The sequence below is a fragment of the Dendrobates tinctorius genome, unplaced genomic scaffold (assembly GCF_039654945.1).
Source record: "Dendrobates tinctorius isolate UK_male_01 unplaced genomic scaffold, ASM3965494v1 ptg000011l, whole genome shotgun sequence".
Classification (NCBI taxonomy): Eukaryota; Metazoa; Chordata; class Amphibia; order Anura; family Dendrobatidae; genus Dendrobates; species Dendrobates tinctorius.
The window spans coordinates 94,383,597-94,401,704 of record NW_027361679.1 but is presented as its reverse complement, the minus strand read 5'-3'; positions in this window follow the sequence as shown (position 1 = coordinate 94,401,704).

Here is an 18,108-nt window from a genome sequence, read left to right as displayed (position 1 = left end):
TGCTGCCCTCTGGTTTTTATGTGTTTGTCAGATTTTTTTATCACATACAGAAATATAATTGCAATCATATTATGAGTAACAAAAGGTTATATTGACAGTTAGAATGAGTTAATGCAGCAAGTCAATATTTGCAGTGTTGACCCTTCTTCTTCAGGACCTCAGCAATTCTCCCTGGCATGCTCTCAATCAACTTCTGGATCAAATCCTGACTGATAGCAGTCCATTCTTGCAAAATCAATGCTTTTATTTTGTCTGAATTTGAAGGTTTTTGTTTGTCCACCCATCTCTTGATGATTGACCACAAGTTCTCAATGGGATTAAGATCTGGGGAGTTTCCAGGCATGGTCCCAAAATCTCTATGTTTTGTTCCCTGAGCCCTTTAGTTATCACCTTTGCTTTATGGCAAGGTGCTCCATCATGTTGAAAAAGGCATTGTTGATCGCCAAACTGCTCTTGGACGGTTGGGAGAAGTTGCTCTTGGAGGACATTCTGGTACCATTCTTTATTCATGGCTGTGTTTTTAGGCACGACTGAGAGAGAGCCCATTCCCTTGGCTGAGAAGCAACCCCACACATGAATGGTTTCAGGATGCTTGATAGTTGGCATGAGACAAGACTGGTGGTAGCGCTCACCTGGTCTTCTCCAAATAAACCATTTTCCAGATGTCTCAAACAATCGAAAAGGGGATTCATCAGAGAAAATGACTTTACCCCAGTCCTCAGCAGTCCACTCCCTGTACCTCTTGCAGAATATCAGTCTGTCCATGATGTCTTTTCTGGAGAGAAGTGGCTTCTTTGCTGCCCTCCTTGAGACCAGGCCTTGCTCCAAGAGTCTCCGCCTCACAGTGCGTGCAGATGCACTCACACCTGCCTGCTGCCATTCCTGAGCAAGCTCTGCACTGCTGGTAGCCCGATCCCGCAGCTGAAACACTTTTAAGAGATGGTCCTGGCGCTTGCTGGTCTTTCTTGGGCGCCCTGGAGCCTTTTTGGCAACAAGGGAACCTCTCTCCTTGAAGTTCTTGATGATGCAATAGATTGTTGACTGAGGTGCAATCTTTCTAGCTGCGATACTCTTCCCTGTTAGGCCATTTTTGTGCAGTGCAATGATGACTGCACGTGTTTCTTTAGAGATAACCATGGTTAACAGAAGAGAAACAATGATGCCAAGCACCAGCCTCCTTTTAAAGTGTACAGTGGTGTCATTCTTACTTAATCATGACAGATTGATCTCCAGCCCTGTCCTCATCAACACCCACACCTGTGTTAATGGAGCAATCACTGAAATGATGTTAGCTGGTCCTCTTAAGGCAGGGCTGCAATGATGTTGAAATGTGTTTTGAGGGATAAAGTTAATTTTCTAGGCAAATATTGACTTTGCAAGTGTAGGGAAGGTGACCTGACGGACGGACGGACGGACTAGTCAGAGTGAAGAAGGAAAGGTTTGCACAGGGTAGGTAGGTGTTAGCTATTACAGTGGGGAAACAGCTAGGAAAGTGTAGTGGACGTACAGTACCTTGGGTTGACCATTAGATGGCAGGGAAGAGTGTGAGCAAAGGACTTGACAACAGCTTAGGGCTTTAGAAACCGTTGGTCATGGGGGCGTGGTTACAGTGACAGGGGACCGGGAGAGCTATAAATACTGAGGGAGGGTTCCAGAAGGTTCCAGTCCCCAGGGGGAGCTCCAGTGACAGGAGGACTGCGACAGTCTGTGCGCTGTGAGGAAAATCTAAACCAGGGGGACTGAGGAGAGAGAACGTCAGGGGGGTGGTCCTGACAGGAAGAACCGCAGAAGGGACGAGGCACTGGGTGAGAGACACTGTATTTGACACGACGACTGATCAGTGGAAGCGCTGTTGGTTTACGGGCCTAAGGCGGCCACAGTGACGGACCTGTCAGGAGCGTCGACGAGTGAGTAGGGGACGGTGTGTGCACACATCCCCAGTGTAACGTACGGTGTTTGAGAAGCGGCCCTGGAAACGGAGGGCCGTGAGTTGAAGGAAGTACAGTGTGCTTTTGAGGCCGTCAGGCGGACGGCGAGCGTGAATAAACTTGGACCTGTTGCACCCAGAACCTGCCTCATCTTGTCTCTGTTACATCTCTGCGCGGCATAAAGAGGGACCACCCCACCAGCCCGCCCCACCAACTCTACATTTCGCGTAGTCGGCAGGATCGCCACCGCTAATACCCCATCTTCTGCGGCAGGCCTGCCTCAAGTAATGGAAAGGGGTTTGGACTATGCTGCATGGAGTGAACACACCTGTGGATTACAACTGGCTTACCTGTGGATTACAAATTGGGAGCGCTGTGGTGACTCCGTGGTGCTGACAGAAGATCCGGGGCGGTACCAGGTGCTGTGCAAGATGGCGGCATTGCTACAGCGCAGGGGAGAGGTCCGGGTGTTTACAGCCGTGTTGAATGGACTGGGGCCCCCTCCAACGTACCCCCGTGGGCAACAGTATGTGCCCGGAGGCCGACGCTCCCATGTACTGGACCCTTGCAGATGGGTGGAGAGGCCTGTTAGCGCCCCACCCAGCAGCAGGAGTGGCACAGAAGAAGGACTTGGCTGCGGCTGTCTGGCGCCATTCGATTGCTGCCCCACGGACGGTATGAGACGCTGTGGGTGTCGGGGCCTTGGCCGCCTAGAGTGGCAGTGGCGGCAGGGGATGGAGCTGTGCCAGAAGTCGCCCTCAGGACCACGGGCAGGTAGCGGGATGCTGGGCTGGGGAGCGGAGCCTGAGCGGAGTCAGCGACAGCGGCCGCCACCAATACCGGCAGAGGACTTCTCAGCGGAGCCCCCGAGTCTGGGGGAAAGGCCCGCAGGACAGTGGAGCGAGGGACGGAGGCTGCGGGGGAAGCCGCGTGTTGATGTGATGGAGGCCGCAGCACCGGGGAAGGTGAGAGTACCCCTGGCACCACAGGGCCTCCGCAAGCGGCCCCCACCATTCTGCCACAGCACACGGTCTCCAGCATACCGGAAGGTCGGGCTGCAGAGGGCCCTATGATATACGTGGAGATGAGTGAGGCCCCTGCCCCCGTCCCTGAGCCATCCCGCCCGGAGTCACCAGGGCGGAGCTTGTTGACAGAAGATGCGTCTGTGCTCTCTCGGCCGGAAAAACCGCCATCACCAGATCCGGCTGTCACTCCGGCTCTGCTGGAAGTTTTGGATGCGGCCTACCCTGCGGCCGTGGTTATGCCTGCATTAGAACCGGCTGTGGCCTGTGTGACAGGCCCTGTGGACCAGCCCCCCCGGAAACACGGCTGCTCCCATCTGCCACCCGGCCCCAGCGGCTGCTGAGCCGCAGAAATCATCGGCTGCCTCTGATCCACGCCCTTTCTCGGCAAGGTCCCACCCACCGGACTCTGGGACTGGCGCGACACCCTCTGTCTGGGTTGCGGAGGTGATTAAACAAAAGAAGATCCGGGAGCAGGAGGTATGGAGCCTGCTTCACTCAAAAGGGGAGGCTGGCATGGCGGTGGAAAGATCCCGGGGACGGCTGGTGTACACCAACACGGACAGGGGGTACGGTATCATTCGTGACAAGTCTGGCCAAAAAGTGTGCGTGAATGTAGCATCCATACGTCATGGCCGGGCCCTGAAGGAAGGGGACTTTGTCTCCTACTATAAAGAATACTGCCCCCGCGGGTATTATGTGGTGGCAGTACTGGCGGAGCCCGAGCAAAGCGGACCCCCGTGAAAAAAAGGACTGATATGGACACTCTCGGCTCCCCCAGGGGTTCCACGGCTGTGGAGCCCTCACCTCTGTCCATTGAGAGTGGGATAGACTGTCAGGAGTTCGATGCACCGTTGTGCAGGTTATAAGGACAGTTGCATTTAGAGTGAAAAAAAATGTTTTTGTTGTTGTTTATCTGATGCAACTATTCTCTCTCTCTTTCTTTCTCCTTTTTATGTTCTTTATATGGAAAGTATACGAAGATATGTTTGCCTGACAGAACGGGGATACGAAAAAGCGGAGGAGTGTCCAGGTCCAAGGAAGGGGGGGGGAAGAAAGAGGATCTGCAATGTTATGTTGTTATATGTAGGTTTTAAAAGCAAAAAGAAAATGAAAAAAAAATTATAAAAATGGGGTGCTTGTGATATTGTAAAGTTGTTTTGGTGTACAATATGCACAAGAAAATGCAACAGGTCCGGGTAAGGGAAGGTCTGCGGGACCAAAGGAAAGTGTGAGATCCGGTAGGGATCTAAGAGATGAGGAGGTCTGGGAGACCGGTACGCCGACCATGACATGTAATTGAAAGAAAGGAAAATGAGTTGGAAGACGTGAGAGAGACAGCCGTCCTAGGTCAGGTCCCCAACACCACGGACACCCCTGAAGGAGGAAGGCGGGCGCTGGTAATGATCTGGAAGGTAAGAGACCTCGATCATGGCGTACCGAATAGTGGAAGGTGACAGTAGGGGAGAGTAGGGGAAGGTACACGCCATAGAGAGAATATGGGTGTACCTAGCCCAATTTGAAAGACGTTGTCATGTGGCGTGCGCGCTGGTGAGTAGCAGTAGGCTGCTCAGAGCATACTCCCAGTATGGTTCGGCCCCCGCAGATAGTGGGTTTGGCTCAACAGCTGGTCCGACAACAGAATGTAGGTGTAGCTTCAGAACGACGAAGGCAGGGATGACGATTGTCAAGGACGACAATGGACAAAGGAAGGGGGAGTGTAGGGAAGGTGACCTGATGGACGGACGGACTAGTCAGAGTGAAGGAAAGGTTTGCACAGGGTAGGTAGGTGTTAGTTATTACAGTGGGGAAACAGCTTGGAAAGTGTAGTGGACGTGCAGTACCTTGGGTTGACCATTAGATGGCAGGGAGGAGTGTGAGCAAAGGACTTGACAACAGCTTAGGGCTTTAGAAACCATTGGTCATGGGGGGCATGGTTACAGTGACAGGGGACCGGGAGAGCTATAAATACTGAGGGAGGGTTCCAGAAGGTTCCAGTCCCCAGGGGGAGCTCCAGCAACAGTCTGTGCGCTGTGAGGAAAATCTAAACCAGGGGGACTGAGGAGAGAGAACGTCAGGGGGGTGGTCCTGACAGGACGAACTGCAGAAGGGACGAGGCACTGGGTGAGAGACACTGTATTTGACACGACGACTGATCAGTGGAAGCGCTGTTGGTTTACGGGCCTAAGGCGGCCACAGTGACGGACCTGTCAGGAGCGTCGACGAGTAGGGGACGGTGTGTGCATACACGTCCCCAGTGTAACGTACGGTGTGTGAGAAGCGGCACTGGAAACGGAGGGCCGTGAGTTGAAGGAAGTACAGTGTGCTTTTGAGGCCGTCAGGCGGATGGCGAGCGTGAATAAACTTGGACCTGTTGCACCCAGAACCTGCCTCATCTTGTCTCTGTTACATCTCTGCGCGGCATAAAGAGGGACCACCCCCCCAGCCCGCCCCACCAACTCTACACAAGTAATTGCTGTTAAGCTGATCACTCTTTATAACATTCTGGAGTATATGCAAATTGCCATTAGAAAAAATGAAGCAGTAGACTTTGTAAAAATTAATATTTGTGTCATTCTCTAAACTTTTGGCCATGATTGTACATGTTTGGGGGCTGTCTATTGCTTTGGGGTCTGCTCTGGGGCAGTTTCGATTTCCCCTTTTCTTGCTTTAGGCTTATTTACTTCTCCGGCTGTGACGAGGCGTCTAGGATCATCGTAGGTACGCTCCACGTCTATTGCTAGTTGTGTGGATAGGATCAGGGGTCTGCAATCCGCTTAGTTACCAACCTCTCTGGTTTTCTGTGGCTTAACTTGTTTTTGTTTTTCCTCCTCGGTGACTCATTCATAACAACGCCTTCGCTCACACTGCACAAGCGACCAAGGCAAAACTGATGGAGCTGGGCTTCCAGCTGGTTGACCACCCACCGTATTCACCAAATCTAGTTCCCTCCGACTATCATGTTTCCAAACCTGAAGAAACACCTAATTAAAGTAATAAATATGCGCTCCACGCCTATGGAAGTGGAGACGTGTGCATATTCACTTCTTTAATGAGCGGTACCACGTGACCGCTGAACACGGGAAGAAAATGCCTCACCAGGACAACAGAGATGCAGGGAGGACTCACAGTGATCGCGCGAGGTGTGGGTGAGTATGATGTGACAGCCGCCGGCTCCTGCCGCTCCCCGTCCCCCGGCAACCCCCTGGGACAATGACTCGTGTTTAAGCAGTGGGGGCATTTTCAGCACAAAAAAATGTGCTGAAAATCTTGACTTATACGCGAGTATATACAGTAATTTACATTATGGATAGACAATGGTGAGCTGTCACTTTACTTTATTTATGAATTGCACCTTCATAATATAATTATTATAATTATTTAATTATGTTTATATATATTATTTATTTTTCATTTGTTTTATATATTTTTACTCTTATTTTTTCATCAACTATATATTTTTATCATGAACTATATAGTTTTTTATAATTTTTTTTATCATTTTCTATATACTCTTTGCGATCATATATTGATGATTCATCATAGCAAGATTATTGATAGTAGATTATTGAACATTATTGTTATTATTGTCAATATGCCTTATATTTTTTCACTATAGCAGTTTATAAGTCATTACCACTTGCACTAGCACGTCACACTTTCATATTCATTTCAGTAGATGTCACCACTGTTCATATTCTATGACTTTCTTGTACTAATAGAACATGTCTCTCTCATAGGGCCTTCATAAAAATGGCCTCCGATGTGGGCATGTGCACTGGGACCAGTGTCTTATTGATCCTGTGAAGGCCTCAAATCATTGCCAGTCACTGTAGTAGTTGAGGCACTTTCTACCGATGCGCTCTGATGTTGAGTGCTGGAACCGGATGCGGCACTGGACTGGAGTACCATACGCCAATCGACAGACACCATAGTATATCCCATAGACTATTAAAGATTACGCAGGAGAGGACATTTGAGTATATTCCTCTTGAGAAAGCAGCATTGCAAAACGCATGTCGAGGGCGTTTGGAGTGGGCTTTTACCACACATAACATGGGTAATCAATGAACATATCTTCCACAATGCAATATCTTCATCGGTGTATAGAGGCCCATTTCCAACAACCATCACTCTAGTGTTTTTATGGTACTTTGTGTTTGCTAACTGTGTAAGAATGCTAATGGATTGTTAGAATACCCATGAAAACCCTTGTGCAAGTATGTTAGCACAGCTGAAAACAGTTTGGCTGATTAGAGAAGCTATAAACCTGGCCTTCCTTTGAGCTAGTTGAGAATCTGGAGCATTACATTTGTTGGTTCCATTAAACTCTCAAAATAGCCAGTAAAAAAGAACTTTCATGTGAAACTTGTCAGTCTATTCTTGTTCTTAGAAATGAAGGCTATTCCATGTGAGAAATTGCCAAGAAATTAAAGATTTCCTACAACGGTGTGTACTATTCCCTTCAGAGGAGAGCACAAACAGGCTCTAACCAGAGTAGAAAGAGAAGTGGGAGGCCCCGCTGCACAACTGAGCAACAAGACAAGTACATTAGAGTCTGTAGTTTGAGAAATTGACGCCTCACAGGTCCTCAACTGGCAGCTTCATTAAATAGTACACGCAAACGTCTACAGTGAAGAGGCGACTCTAGGATGCTGGCCTTCAGGGCAGAGTGGCAAAGAAAAAGCCATATCTGAGACTGGCTAATAAAAGGAAAAGATCAATATGGGCAAAAGAACACAGACATTGGACAGAGGAAGATTGGAAAAAAGTGTTATGGACAGACAAATCCAAGTTTGAGGTGTTTGGATCACACAGAAGCACATTTGTGAGACGCAGAACAACTGGAAAGATGCTGGAAGAGTGCGACAGCGCTTGATTGGAGCCAATTTCATCCTACAACAGGACAATGACCCAAAGCACACCTCCAAATTATGCAAGAACTATTTAGGGAAGCAGGCAGCTGGTATTGTATCTGTAATGGAGTGGCAAGCGCAGTCACCAGATCTGAACCCCATTGAGCTGTTGTGGGAGCAGCCTGACTGTATGGTATGCAAAAAGTGCCCATCAAGCCAAACCAACTTGTGGGAGGGGCTTCTGGAAGCATGAGGTGAAATTTCTCCAGATTGCCTCAGCAATTTAACTGCTAGAATGCCAAAGGTCTCCAATGCTGTAATTGCTGCAAAGGGAGCATTCTTTGACAAAAGCAAAGATTGAAGGAGGAAATTATTATTTCAAATAAAAATCTTTTTTTCGAACCTTGTCAATGACTGGACTAGATTTTAAATTCATTTGGCAACTCATTTGGTTAATAAAAGTATGAGTTTTCATGGAAAACACAAAATTGTCTGGGTGACCCCAAACTTTTGAACGGTAGTGTATTTTTGCATGTTGTTACCTTATATATATGAGCAGAATGAATCTTTACATATGTGTACCTGAGGATAATGATTATTATATATGGTCCATTTTCCATTTACTCAATCTACTGTAAAATACTCTATTATTATTATTATTATTTATTGTTCTAGCGCCATTTATTCCATGGCGCTTTACATGTGAGGAGCGGTATACATAAAAACAAGTACAATAATCTTAAACAATACAAGTCATAACTGGTACAGGAGGAGAGAGGACCCTGCCCGCGAGGACTCACAATCTTCAAGTGATGGGTGATAATACAGTAGGCGAGGGTAGAGCTGGTCGTGCAGCGGTTTGGTCGATCGGTGGTTACTGCAGGTTATAGGCTTGTCGGAAGAGGTGGGTCTTCAGGCTCTTTTTGAAGGTTTCGATGGTAGGTGAGAGTCTGATATGTTGTGGTAGAGAGTTTCAGAGTAGGGGTGATGCGCGAGAGAAATCTTGTATGCGATTGTGGGAAGAGGAGATAAGACGGGAGTAGAGAAGGAGATCTTGTGAGGATCGGAGGTTGCGTGCAGGAAAGTACCGGGAGATGAGGTCACAGATGTATGGAGGAGACAAGTTGTGGATGGCTTTGTATGTCATGGTTAGGGTTTTGTAATGGAGTCTCTGGGCAATTGGGAGCCAGTGAAGGGATTGACAGAGGGGAGAAGCTGGGGAATAGCGGGGGGACAGGTGGATTAGTCGGGCAGCAGAGTTTAGAATAGATTGGAGGGGTGCGAGAGTGTTTGAGGGGAGGCCACAGAGCATGACGTTGCAGTAGTCAAGGCGAGAGATGATGAGGGCATGGACTAGGGTTTTTGCAGATTCTTGGGTGAGGAATGAACGGATGCGTGAAATATTTTTGAGTTGAAGTCGGCAGGAAGTGGAAAGGGTTTGGATATGTGGTTTGAAGGAGAGATCAGCGTCAAGGATTACTCCGAGGCAGCGAGCTTGTGGGACTGGGGAGAGTGGGCAGTCATTTACTGTAATTGATAGGTTCGTAGGGGGGGTCACGTGAGATGGGGGAAAGATGATGAATTCTGTTTTGTCCATGTTGAGTTTCAGATATCTAGTGGAGAAGAAGGATGAAATAGTGGACAGACATTGAGGGATTCTGGTTAGTAGGGAGGTGATATCTGGTCCAGAGATGTAGATCTGTGTGTCATCAGCATAAAGATGATACTGAAAGCCATGAGATTCTATGAGCTGTCCCAGGCCAAAGGTGTAAATAGAGAACAGCAGGGGCCCAAGGACTGAACCTTGTGGGACTCCGACAGATAGGGGGCGAGGTGAGGAGGTGGTGTGTGAGTGGGAGACGCTGAATGTCCGGTCTGTTAGGTATGATGAGATCCAGGAGAGGGCCAAGTCTGTGATGCCGAGGGATGAGAGGGTCTGTAATAATAGGGAATGGTCCACTGTGTCAAAGGCAGCCGACAGGTCCAGGAGGAGGAGGACAGAGTAGTGTCGCTTGCTCTTGGCAGTTAAGAGGTCATTGGTGACCTTAGTAAGGGCAGTTTCAGTGGAGTGGTGTGACCGGAAGCCAGATTGTAAGCGGTCGAAGAGGGAGCAAGAAGAGAGATGGGAGGACAGTTCAAGGTAGACGTGTTGTTCCAGTAGCTTGGAGGCGTATGGGAGAAGTGATATAGGGCGATAGTTAGATACAGAGGATGGGTCAAGAGAGGGCTTTTTGAGGATAGGTGTGATGGAGGCATGTTTAAAGCTTGAGGGGAAAACACCAGTTGTTAGTGATAGGTTGAAGAGATGGGTTAGGGTTGGGATGAAGACTGTGGTGAGGTTTGGGATGAAGTGGGATGGGATCGGGTCGAGTGCACAGGTGGTGAGATGTGATCTTGAGAGTAGAGTGGAGAGTCGATCTTCTGTAATGGTGGAGAAGTTGGTTTTGAAGGTGGAGGGCTGGGAAGTCGGGAGGAAGGGCTCTGGGGGTTGTTGACCAAAACTGTCCCTGATGTTATCAATTTTCTGCTTGAAAAATGAGGCAAAGTCTTCAGCTGAGATGAGTGGGGAGGGAGGAGGTGCTGGGGGGCGGAGGAGAGAATTGAAGGTGTTGAATAACTGTTTAGGGTTGTGAGACAGGGAGGATATGAGAGATGAGAAGTAGGTTTGTTTAGCTGTGGCGAGTGTGGTCTTGAAAGTAGTGAGGGACTGTTTGAATGCGATGAAGTGCTCGTTGGAGTGGGCTCTTTTCCATCTGCGCTCAGCAGCCCTGGAAGCTCGCCTCAGCTCTTTGGTCAGGCTGGTGTGCCAGGGCTGTCTGTTGATTTTGCGAGTTTTGGTATGTGTAAGTGGGGCAGCGGATTCCAAAGCTACAGCTATTGTGGTGTTATATAGAGCGGCAGCGTCATCCGCATTGTGTAAGGAACTTATATCTGTAAGAGGGAGGAGGGATTCAGAGAATGAGTGTAGGTCAAGGTGTTTAAGATTCCTGCGAGGGTGTGAAAGTTTGTGGGGTGGGGATTGTAGACATGGAGTGAAGAGGGAAGAGAATGTGAGCAGGTTGTGGTCAGAGAGAGGAAGAGGTGAGTTAGAGAGGTTAGATAGGGAGCAGAGGCGGGTGAAGATGAGGTCCAGTGTGTGGCCATCTTTGTGGGTGGCTGTAGAAGACCATTGAGTGAGGCCGAAGGAGGAAGTGAGAGATAGAAGTTTAGTGGCAGCTGAGAGGGAAGTGTCAATGGGGATGTTGAAGTCGCCCATGATGATAGTAGGGATGTCCGCGGAAAGGAAATGAAGTAACCAGGTGGTGAAGTGGTCAAAGAAGGTGGTGGCTGGCCCTGGGGGCCCTGGGGACTCTATTTGAATATACGTATTGGGTGTGAATCGTGTTTAATAATACAAAACTATATTTTAATTTTACATTTGTGGGTGGTTAGTGAGTACCTCAAGTGTTCATTTGGAGAGTGGTCGACCATTCTAAGGTTCATTTTATGTAAAATCTTAGGTGTTCTGTATGTTCTATGTTTAAGAAATAATTGGGATCTTCTTTGGACCACGTTCATCAAAACCTTTAGTAAAGATTCCAAGATATCCTCCCAATCTTCTGAAGAGATATGACCTACATCCATCTCCCATCTAGATCTGATCAAAAACCATGGAGTCCCCGAAAACACTGGTTAGCAGAGAATTGTACATTAAAGACATTAAGATGTCAGGCCCTTAGTAACTTGAACCATATAATCCAATAGACCTTTGGATGAAGTAGACTGGTCAGATATCCTTTCCTGGGCCCTTATTTCATGTCTAATTTGTAAAAAGTTACAAAAGTCAGAGTTTTGTAAATGAATTGTCTGCTTAATGTGGTCAAACATACAGAAATGCCCATCATGATTTATTTGATACACGTATTTCAATATCTGTTATTCCAGGCTGAAAGGCTACAAAGTATCTTCAAGTATGGGGTAAGGCTAGTCCTGGTCTTTAAGTTACTATAATTTTTCAAATTTTATTCTAGGGATACTTTTTTTCCAAACCAGATATCTAATGAAATTATGCATTTTTTTAAATGGGATCCAAATGGCAGCATTATCAAGAATATAAAGAATACAGGGCATAAGGCACATTTTTATAAGATTCATTATTACAAGGGCAGAAAGAGTTAGTTTTCCCCATGCAAAGACGTTATTTCTTGACCCCAGAGGGCTCAGATTTAAGGGGATATAATCATTAACCTCCCTTGTAACATAAATGCCTAGGTATTTAAATTTGTGTATAACCATTCTTCCCAAATTTCCATGTAGTTGTGAGGAATCACTATTATGCAACGGGAGCATCAGTTGATAGTTAAGCCAAAGAAGACCACAAACTTTCCTACTGTTATCATTTTATTTGGAAGAGATATACAATACTCATATTATCTACAAATAGAAAACAAGTAATCGGCAGTCTGCTCATATTTATCTCCATAATTAAAGCACTTAATCCCTGGGTAGTTTCTAATAATGCAGGCTAGGAGATCTATTGCAAGAGCAAAAAGTAATGGCGATAGGGGGCAGCCTTGCCATATTTCCCTACACAGCTCACGACTCTCCAAGTGTCATGATCCAGGATGGGGTTTGTCTTTGTCCCGTCCTGGTCAGACAGGGGTTAATTGTTTCTGCCTTTCTCTGGCAGAGGGCGGCTATTTAATGCTCACTTGACCTAGGTCCGGTGTCAGCTATACTCCTGCCCTCGGCTGAGTTAGTTGACCTCGTGCGTACGTGTGCCTTGTGCTTGATAACTTGCTTGCTTGTTTGGTTTTGATCCGGTTCTGTCCCTGTTACGAGTTCTGCCTGTCCCTCTTGTACTGCGCTATCTCTCTGTGTATGACCCTCTGCCTGTGACCTGACTATTCTCTGCTCGTCCCTCTGGTACCGCACAGCCCTCTCCGTGTACGAACCCTCGCTTGTCTGACCTGCGTTTTCCTCTCCTCTACTACAGTTTCCCTGCAGTAGGTGTTATGATTGAGTCCCGTAGGAGGCAAAAACAGAAATGCTAGCTAAGTTCAGAAAACCAGATAAGTTGGCAGCTATTGGATTGCAGACCCCTGAACCTATCAACACAACTAGCAGTAGCCGTGGGGGGTTCCTACGATGCCCTAGACCCCTCGATCACAGCCGGAGAATTAAATAGGCCTAAAGAAAGAAAGGGGAAATCTAAACTGCCCCAGAGCAGACCCCAAAGCAATAGGCAGCCCCCAACATATAATGACGGTGAAGCAAGATGAAAATACCAACACAGACAGAAAGATAGACTGAGCAAAGAGGGGCCCAAGTTAACTAAATAGAAAAGGACAGGAAGGCTGCTGTCTGCAATCCGTGAAAAACCCTATGAAAATAAGAGCCAACAGACTGACAGTGAAAAAGGCCCTGAAGACGCTAGGCTTCAAAAAAGCTATGTCAGCACTCAGGAATATACTGAAGACAGAGCTACAGGCAAAAGGAGATTCAGCTCACCCCAGCAGGGAATGGCAGAATACTGAAAAGCAAGGAAAACAAAAAACAAAACAAAAAGCTAACAGGCAAAACAGAAACTTAGCTTTAGAGGAGCAGGAATCAGACTGGAGTCCTAGAAGTCCACAGAGAAATCACCCGCAGGGCAGAAGGGCGTCGGCAGCCTTATATCCAGTCCGTGACTCCACTCAGCCAGTCATCCTCATTAGACTCAGGTGCCTGATAATCAGGCTCATTACCTTCCTTTACCAGAATAGGGAGTTCACCAGACCCCAGTGACGAAGGGGAAAATGAACTCACAACAAGTAGGTACATTACATCATCTGCAGCAGTAGGACGCTAAGCCCCGCCTCCTGCAGTCACATGATCATAGGTCCTGAGACTCCTTACTATTTTCAGTGCCGCAGGTCCTGTCTGCTTGAACCATCACTACAGTATTGTACCCAGCGCTCTCCCATAGTATGGGTAAGTCACCCTGCTCTGCGTGGCAGTTTGCCGACGCTGACACGGTCCTGACATTAGAATCCTGACACCAAGATATCGCTGTTAGCTCTTATTCTAGAAGTCAAAGCCTTATACAGTAGCATTACCCACTGTCTCTCAACCTTATTCTCTAATTCCATGCCTCTTTTTTGATAATTGCCTTTTACTGACTTTATCTCACTGATCAGTACCCCTCTCTCAAGAAGGCTTTCATGTCATCCCAAGCCATAATAATAACCCAGTCCATCAAATATTTAGATCTTAGCATGTCTACTTTCACCTGGAGACAGAGAAGAGATAAAGATCTGATATGATCCAATAAATATTTGATACTAAATTTTGGTAACAAAAGGAATCATATGAGCTTTACATAAAGCCAGACTCATTCTTGAAAAGGACTGATATGTCGAAGAGGTATAAGAGAAAACCCTCCACTTGGGGAACTTTTCCCTACAAATATCAGATAGCCCCACCTCCCCGATAAGACGACCACAAGGGGACAAAGTGTCAACACTCCCAGGAAACCTATCTCTGTGAGAATTGCAAATGTTACTAAAATGTCACATAACTACCAAGGCAACATCCTGTCATACCGCAAGCTTCTCGAAAAAATTTTTTAAGTGGGACATTTCAGTATTTTGAAGGAATATAAACATGACAATATTCAGGGGTGTAGCAATCACTGTCAAAGAAGTGAGGGGCCCTCAACTGGATGTGTGTCCTCGGTCCAAATCTTGCACCGGGGATCATTGGACTCTAGTTACGCCAGTGACAATAATGCATTCAAAATGGGAAATTTTGCATCTACCCCCCAATACAAATTTGCCTTCATTATCTTTAAAGGAGTTAAGGCACATAAATGGTATGCTTGTATGCACAGTAATAGTCTCCTGTATATAGCTCACTTGGCAAGTCAGTGTAGTGCGCATGGAGTTGCATTTATTAACTTAATTTATGACATCTTGCAGGGATTGAAATCCCTCAGAGAAATTTCCCCAGAGTTGCTGCTTTTCCCTATGGGTATCAAATCAGCTCTATTTTGGCTCTGAGATGAAAAATCCATAGCAGGGAATTACTGTCTTGAGCAAGTATCATAAAACGGGACCCTTCCCCAAATGATCTTCTCAGCCCTTGTGCAGCAGATACTGACCTTTCTTGTGGTACTTGAAGAGAGTATAATGCAGGCAAACTGTTCTAGTCACCCAGCCGTTTCCCCACATATGTCTCTTTGTGTCTGCCCGCCAGCCGTGCAGGCACCATCTTGGATTTTGCCCGCTGCTGCGACCTCCTCTCTACCCTGCTTTTTGGAGCGCATCATGTCACCACTGCTACTTCTATTGATCATTAGCCAATGTTGATATTCATGAGTCCAACATCAGAAAAAGATTGAACAATGGTGTGCATGACAAGATTGCAGGGGAAAAGCCACCGGTCTCCAAATTAAACATTGCTGCCCATGGACAGTTTTCTAAACATCATATGGACAAATTAAAGGTATTTTAACACGTTTTTGTGGATAGATGAGATCAAAATAGAACTTTTTGGCTAACCCCTTAAGGACTTAGCCACTTTGTAGGTTAATGACCGGGCCTCATTTTTAAATCTGACCCGTGTCACTTTATGAGGTAATAACTATGGAACTCTTTAACAGATCCCAGTTATATTGAGAATGTTTTTTTGTGACATATTGTACTTCATGATGTTGGTAAAATTTATATCCATTTTTCACAAGCTTGCAACAACTTCTGTCTTGTTATCGATACTAAAAAGACCGAAGTTATGTACTATCCTGCTTCAGAAAAACCATACGAGCAGTAGACAACTTCACCTACATGGTTATCCTACTTTCCCATGTCGTGACAATAGATGCTGAGGTCAACAACAGAACTGCCAAAGTCAGCTTCGCCTTTGGGATACTGTGTAAGAATGTCTGGGTACTCAGACTTAACACTAAGCTGTGGTCCTTACCACACTTCTCTATGCCAGCTGGACTGTCTACAGCCAACATGTCAAACAGCTCAATCGCTTTAACCCGAGCTGTCTCCGCAGACTTCTCCACATCAGGTGGCAAGACAGTATTACCGACACGGCAATCCTCAAGCAATCTTGGCTCTGGAGCATTTACACTCTCCTGCTGAAATCCCAAGCCAGTTGATCTGGACATGTGGTTAGGATGCCATACAGCCAATTGCCTAAACAACTGCTGTATGGAGAACTGTATCAGGGAAAGAGAGCAGTTGGGGGCAAAAAATACATTATAAAGACTGCCTTAAGGTGTCTCTTAATAACTTTGAAGTCAACATCAATGAATGAGAGAAGCTTGCCCTGGACCATCCAACTTTGCGAGGCAGGATCATCGCAGAAGCATGTGATATTTCAGCACCTCCAGCGTGGTCATGCTGTGATCGGTCAGTCGGACTGACTGACCAATCACAGCATCATGAGTGTGTAGGGAAGGTGACCTGACGTACGGACGGACGTGTCAGAATGGAGAAAGATAGGTATGCACAGTGTACAGTAGGTAGGTGTCAGTTATTATAGAGGGGAAACAGCTAGGAAAGTGTAGTGGACGTGCAGTACCTTGGGTGGACATTAGATGGCAGGGAGGAGTGTGAGCAAAGGACTTTACAGCAGCTTAGGGCTTTAGAAACCGTTGGTCATGGGGGGCGTGGTGACAGTTAGAGTGACAGTTTCAAGGAACCGGGAGAGTTATAAATACTGAGGGAGGGTTCCAGAAGGTTCCAGTCCCCAGGGGGAGCTCAGGTGACAGGAGGACTACGCCAGTCTGTGTGCCCTGAGGAGAATCCGACCAAGGGGACTGAGGAGAGGAAACGTCAGGGGGGTTGTCCTGACAGGAAAGGACCGCAGCAGAGACGAGGCTCTGGGTGAAGGACACCGTATGTAACACGACGACTGAGCAGTAGAAGCGCTGTTGGTTTACGGGCCTAAGGCGGCCACAGTGACGGACCTGTCAGGAGCGTCGACAGTAAAGGAGGGGACGGTGTGTGCAGACACGTCCCTAGTGTACGGTGTGAGAAGCGGCTCTGGAAACGGAGGGCCGCAAGGTGTGCCATCAGTCGGACGGCCAGCGTGAATAAACTTGGACCTGTTGCACCCAGAATCTGCCTCCATCGTGTCTCTGTTATCATCTCTGCGTGGTAAGAAGTGGGACCACCCCCTATCCCCCCAGCTCACCCCACCGACCCTACATTTGGCGTAGTCGGCAGGATGGCCGCCGCTAATACCTCATCTTCTGCGGCAGACCTGCCTCAAAGAATGGAAAAGGACTCGGACTACTCAGTTTGGATTACAATTACCGGTGGATTACGATTGGCTTACCAGTGGATTACAAATGAGGAGCGCAGTGATGAATCTGTGTGGCCAGTAGAGGATCCGGGGCGGTACCAGGGACAGTGCAGTATGGCGGTGCTCCTTCAACGCAGAGGCGAGGTCCGGGTGTTCGCAGTTGTTCAGAATGGACTGGGACCCCCTCCAACGTACCCCCGTGGACAGCAGTATGTGCCCGGAGGCCGACGTTTCCATATATTGGACCCTGACAGGTGGGTGGAGAGGCCTGCCAACGCCCCACCCCACAGAGGGAGTGACACCGAAGAAAAGCTTGGGAGCGGCTGTTTGGCGCCATTCGATTGCTGCCCACCGGACGTATGAGACGCTGCGGGTGTCGGGGCATTGGCCGCTTAGAATGGCAGTGGCGGCAGGAGAACGAGCTGAGACAGAAGACGTCATCTTCGGGTCCATGGGCAAGAAGAGGAGTCTGTGCGGAGCCCGTGCGGAGCCAGAAGGAGCGGCCGCCATTGATACCGGCGGAGAGTCTCCCCGCGGAGCCCCTGAGTCTGGAAGCTAGGCCCGCTGAGCAGCGAGTTGGAGAGCGGAGGCTGCGGGATGAGCCGTGCGGTGGTGTGACGGAGGCCGCGGCGCCGGGGAAGGTGAGAGTTCCCCCGGCCCTGCCGGCGGCTTCACAAGCGGCCCCTATCATTTTGCCACAACACGCAGCCTCCTGTGTACCGGAAGGCCCGGCTGCTGAGGGCCCTATGCTATACGTGGAATTGAGCAAGGCCCTAGCTCCCGTTCCCGAGCCTTCCCGCCCGGAGTCACCAGGGCGGAGCTTATTTACAGAAGGCGCGGTTGCGCTCCCTCGGCCGGTGTCAGCCTCATCACCAGAACCGGCCGTTACTCCGGCTTTGCTGGAAGTTGTGGATGCGGCCTACCCTGCGACCGCGGTAATGCCAGTATTGGAACCGGCTAGGGTCTGTTTAATGGGCCCTGTGGACCAGCCCTCTGGAATCACGGCTGCTCCCATCCGCTACCCGG